This window comes from Melanerpes formicivorus, unplaced genomic scaffold (genome assembly GCF_026170545.1).
Source record: "Melanerpes formicivorus ecotype bairdi unplaced genomic scaffold, bMelFor1.0.p_v2 SCAF_19, whole genome shotgun sequence".
In the NCBI taxonomy this organism is placed as follows: Eukaryota; Metazoa; Chordata; class Aves; order Piciformes; family Picidae; genus Melanerpes; species Melanerpes formicivorus.
In genome coordinates this window covers 6,170,352-6,176,351 of record NW_027142371.1, presented here as the reverse complement: position 1 = coordinate 6,176,351, position 6,000 = coordinate 6,170,352, and positions in this window count along the sequence as shown.

Here is a 6,000-nt window from a genome sequence, read left to right as displayed (position 1 = left end):
GTAGAACTGTGGTATCCCATAGGCACGAAGAGTGCAACCTCAAAGAACCCGACAGAACTGAAGGCATGCAACTTGAGTTCATGACAGCAGATGAATGTCACCCGTCTCAACAAAAATACACTTCAAAAGTTCTATTGCTAAGCCAAAAAAATGCTTAGCACTAGATTTACCCACTCACTCATTTACCACTTCCTCTGTGGCATTTTAACAACCCCATTTCAGCACTGCTAACAAGCTCATAGTTCCTAACATAGCAATGTTCATATGAAACCAGGCAAGTGAAGACCGGTTGAGATCCAAAACTTGTACTTCACTGAATCAATTCAGCTCTGTGCATGTTCTGTCTTGTCTTGTAACATTAGAGTGTGAGTCCTTAGGACAGGATTCTTTGTTTAGGTAGCTGTTGGTCACTGTGTAAAATCATACACCACAAATAAAGATAAATTTCTATACCACAAATAAAGTCAAGGAGAATTTTGCCTGTGCTGCCAAGCTGACAGTGTTCAGAGTTTGGCCCATTAATTATTAACAATAAAACTAGACTTTTCTCCTATTTTGCTCATTGTTTTTCTTTATCCTTGTATCTTCTGAAATACTCCCTAGAAATCACTAAAGACATTGTAATTAGCCCTGCCAAAAGCATAGTGAAGAAACTGCAGGTTCATGAAACCAGGGTATGGTTCTCCATCTAACAGGGCTTTCACTTTCACTTCGCCTGCAGGAACTAACCCAGAAGCAAATGTCACTTGAACAGAAATAAAGTTCTGCCATAACTGGAAACACAGCAGGCCAATTAGGGTAATTAGAGCATATTTGCTACACTTTATAAATATTAATTTGTCATCCCTGTAGCCCTTGTGACATGAGTTGAACAGCCTTGTGCACCACTGAAGCCCGCTAGAGCTCATAAACACATGTAATGCTGTCAAGCTGAGGTTTCAGCTTCTCCTTTGTCAGGTGCCCTTTTTAATGACGGCAGTTTTGTAGCCACTCTTAATTAAAGTAATCATTTTATTCCTACATTCATTGTGGATACAGAAAAATAGGGCTGTAAACTACAATAATTAGCCTGTTCAAGTGTCTGACCTGGAATGCAAGTGCTTCCCAGCCATCATCTGGGGATTAGCATTTTTAAAAGAGCCAAGACCATTTGTTTCCAAAACTAAAGAGCCAATTATACAGCTGAAAGTGGTCAGCAAGTATTTATCTGTCTCTTAATGATAACAATATGATTTAAATGGTGAGTACCACCAGAACAAAGTTGTGTGGGCTAGCATAAGTTTCTGTAGTTAATCATAAATGAAGTTTTGACATAGAATGGCTGAATGCTAATCGAAGTAACGCCCTCATTTTCATTAGTGATGCACCTCATGCCACAAAGAAGCTCAGTGATACCACCCAGTACTTTTACAGTACTAGTAGTTCCAAGTTCAGCCACAAAGAAACAACTCAGTTTCACTCATAAATAAAAGCACATTTGGGGAAATCAAGAAATACTATCCTCAAGCAAACCAGATCCAACCTTGGAAATGACTGTTTGTGGGGGCAACCTGAGTGGGGGAAGTTCAGACTGCAAAGCATCACTTGACACAGTAGAATAGAATAGAATAGAATAGAATAGAATAGAATAGAATAGAATAGAATAGAATAGAATAGAATAGAATAGAATAGAATAGAATAGAATAGAATAGAATAGAATAGAATAGAATAGAATAGAATAGAATAGGTTGGAAGAGACCTTCAAGATCATCGTGTCCAACCTATCATCCAACACCACCCAACCAACTAAACCATGCAACCCAAGCACCCTGTCAAGTCTCCTCCAGTAAGAGGTGAAGTTACCTTTTTAGTTAAGTGAAAGCAGACAGCACATCTTCAGCATGGGCATCACAGGTTGAAAACAGACATCATTTGATGAGTACAGAAAAGAAGCATTAGAAGCAGTAACAACAAGAGGTAAGGCTGGCATCTAGTATCTCACACCAGAGAGGCTTCTATAAACCCTGAAATTGTGTTAATGAAACATTCCTCTCAGTGGGACTTGGATAGACCAGCACATGTGCTTTTCCCACTGACTCCTTGCTCTTCCAGTGATAGCAGGAACACTGGCCCACAGCTGAGGTACTTCAAGCATTTGCACATATTTAAGTTCTGCATACTACTGATGTGAAAAGACAAAGTTTTCCCTGCAAATTCAACTCTGTCTTCATTTGCTATGTCAGAATATGATTGAATTTCTGCATATGAAAGCTACAGCACTCGGAATGCATGACCAGCCACACAGAATGCGTTGGTCAGTGCTGCTAGAAGAGGCAGGAGCTACCGAGAAACACCACAAAGCCAAGCCGTATGTCAGCGTTTGGGTAAGATCGGGAGTTTTCATCAATGCAGAGTGGAGAATATGCCTGATTCAAGGATCTTACATTGCCATCTACGGGCCACTCCAGGCAGCTCTCCTCCGAGTCCCGCAGCCCTGTTCGAAAGCATCCATCTGTAGCCAGCGTCTTTAAAAGGATATATAATATACTTTGAGAAAATATTTTTTAAACAGGCAGGCTGTTAGATCTGGATGGAAGCTAGGATGAAGATCTCATCATAGTTCCTGGGAAGCGTGAAGGACATACTGACAGTATGTAAATGCTGCATGAGTATTTTTATGGCTATTTATTTGGCTGGAATATTGGTAAGTGGCATTTTTTAAAAGGCTCATGCAACTTTATCTGACTAAAATGAAAAGCTTCAAGGTCACATGAGGAGAATACAAAGACCTCCATCACTTGTACAAGCTGTGTGGTAAGTAAGCAATTATTTTATTTATAAAAGAAATTACAAGATCTGCTTCAAAGTGTGTGTGGGGAATCATTCAGTTAGCTGCATCTGTGCAGGTGCAAGGAGGTTAGATGTGCCTTAGCCAAACCCCTCATTCCCACTCTGCCAGTGCTGACACTCTGCTGTTGTGGGAGCAGGAAATGTATCTTGCTAAAAAAAATAAGTAAGAATAGAAGATTCCCTCACTCAGTTCACCCTGAAGTCACACAAATACATGCACCAGGCCAAGGCAAAGGGCAATGAGGTGCCAGGGAAAGTCTGTTGCAGCACTACTGAAAAAGCTGCTTATGAAATTTCAGCCAGTGAGGCATCTATCCTCAGCAGTTTTCCCAGCCATCAGAGACACCTATAGCAAGCTGGGATCCATCACCCTTCAAAAGAGAAACCTATTTCTCTCCCTAGCTACAGAACGAATGTCAATTTCATGTTCACCCTTAGACGTTAAAAGTCAGAAGCAGCTAACCCCATACAAAGCATCTTTTCTGAAAGAAAATATGAAATTGCCACTTTTTCATTGTCAGAGGATCATCTTATATTTCTCAAGCTTACAACATATTTGTGAATGCTCCAAATGTTATGCTGAAAAGAGAAAAGAACTGTCACTAAGCACAGATCCACAGGCAGGCACAGAATTTAACACAATGGATAGGTCAAGCTCAACAGAGCAACCAAGTCTTTTTGTGCTGGTAAAACAGCTGTGAATGAAGCAGAGACTGTTCAGAGCAATGGCAAGTGACATCCAAGAGCAAGTATTGTGACATCCAAATCCCAGATATCACAGAGTGTAAATCTGTAGCTCAGGGTGCTGCTCCATTACAGTACATCTAAACCTGAACTTCCAACGTCCTGCTCTCCCAGAGCAAGCTGTGAGCCCACACCCCCGTGTTCCTCTCAGAGGCACCAACACTCCTTAGGAGTGATGTAACTACTCCTTTGCTGGGCTTACTTTTCTCCCAGAAAAGGCTCATTGGGGAACAAATCAACACCAGCATCTGAAGAAGGGAGGGCCAGAAATGAGCAGTTTCCAGCAGAAGGGACAGCAGCAGCACTAATTTAGAGTGACTCGTGGATGAGGGAGAGAACAGAAGCAGGGGAGCTGTAAGCTTCACCCTGGAAGGAGAGTGAAATGCTGCTCATGGGAGCACTCAGCTGGAGATTTTTACAGTTAACATAAAACAAACCTTGCCTTTAGCAAAAGGAGGACTTCCACATTCATTCTAGTAAACAAACAAGATTGCACCAAGGTGCTAAACCCCAATTTACCACCCAAAGACTAATGACCATATGAACTTCAGATCCTAAATTAAACAACAGCCCAAGAGGAAATATTTGCTTCCCTGTTGTTTCAGGTTTAGGAAAAGGGAAAAAAAAAAATCTATTTCCAAAAGTGCATGAGAAGTCTTAGGAAAGGCACAGTCCTGTAGCTAACATCTCAGCTAAAACACTACCATGTTAAACTCTGACAGTTCAGTTAGCAGCAGGGATGCACACACAGCTAGCAACCAACCCACTCCTCTGCACATCATTTCCACATGTGATTTTGGTTCTGAACTTTTATGAGTAAAATTAATTGTCACCCCTTCTACTTCTGTAACCTCAGAGTTCACTGGAGAAAGAACAAAACCAGGTAAATCACCAAGAATGGGTAGTGTGCAACCACAATAAAGAATCTTCCTGTACTGCAAGTACTTACAGAACTGCTGTCGCAGCTTCCCAGCTGGACCTCTGCAGGCATGTCAAGGATGGTGGATCATATGGAGAGCTGAAAGAGAGAAAAAGGTGCCCAGCAGAGTGGAAATCTGTGGATGTTGTGAGCAGTTTCTGAACAGGTTTTTGCTACTGCTGGAATAAAAAACATTCAGCAGCACCAGGGTGTGATAAATCCATCAACGTCTCTATTTTGAGTATTCAATGCAAAAAGTTAAACCTTTTGTTACTCCCAGTAGTTGTCACTTCATGCTAGTAGAATAATGGCTCTTTTTTTTCCCCCCTTAGATTTGTACATCAATACTGCCATTGTTTTTAACCACACTATGAAGGGAAAGGAAATAAAGGAAGCACAATAAGAACCTACAAAACTATCTGTGTTGGAAAAGGCCAGCAAGATGAGAACATTAAGTCTAAGCTTGTCATTATGAGAACTCCATCCAGCAAATAACTGCAAGAAACCTCCTCTCAAAAATGGTGCTGTGAATAGATTGTAAAATGAAACTGAAGATGCTTTAATTGGGAAGGAAGTTGACACTAATCAGGGCAGCAGATAAAGAGGTCCCACAGCAGAACTGTGGGGAGAAAGCAAAGGCAGGGATTAAAGTATTGTTTCAAAAGTGTCAATATTCAGGTATTCCTTGGATCAGTACAGCAAGGAAGATCACTAGGTTTCTGTCTGTTGAAGAACATGTTGGTGCTCTCATCTGAAAGGCAGGAGAACCAGGAAGACACAAGAACACAAATTCAGTGTCAATAAACTGAAGGTTAAAGGCACCTATAAGGTGCTTTATTGAGCTCCAACCACTGTGACACCTGCTACCTCCCACAGCTACAGCAACAGAACAGAAACTGAGAGTTTCCAAAAGACACTTGATATGGACAATATTCTATAATTTTACCTAACAGTTATGGTTCCATTACACAGCACCTGCACTATGCCTGTCCTCTGGAGATGCACACATATGTGTATTAGAAATGTATATAAAAAGGCAAGTTTAAACACTTTGGGGTTTTTTAAAGAGCCTCAAACTCTTACATTGTGAAGTTAGAAAGCTGTTTCACAAAATAAGAGCTTCCTTTCACTATTCATGAGCAGGTGAATGTCCATTTATACCAGACACTTCATTTCCCAGTTAAATATATAAGGAGCCATTTTAAATTTGGAAATAACCTTTCTTTGCAAGCAGAGATTTGGTCTCCTAGCAACAGCACGAACACCTTGCAAACAAAACTATGGCTCATTTGCACAGAAGGGCCTCGTGCCACAGGCATGGAGAAGCACAAGAACATCCTGCTGCCAGTTTCCTTTGGTGGCTGATGGTGAAGGGTCAGGTCAGCAAAGCCTACGGTCAGCGCTCACATGAAGGCCTCAGCAACAGAAGGACTATAGCTAAAGCCATGCACATTGGTTTACAGCCTGGATTCTTCTACCTGAGTGCTCCTTCCCAGATCTTGGCTCTG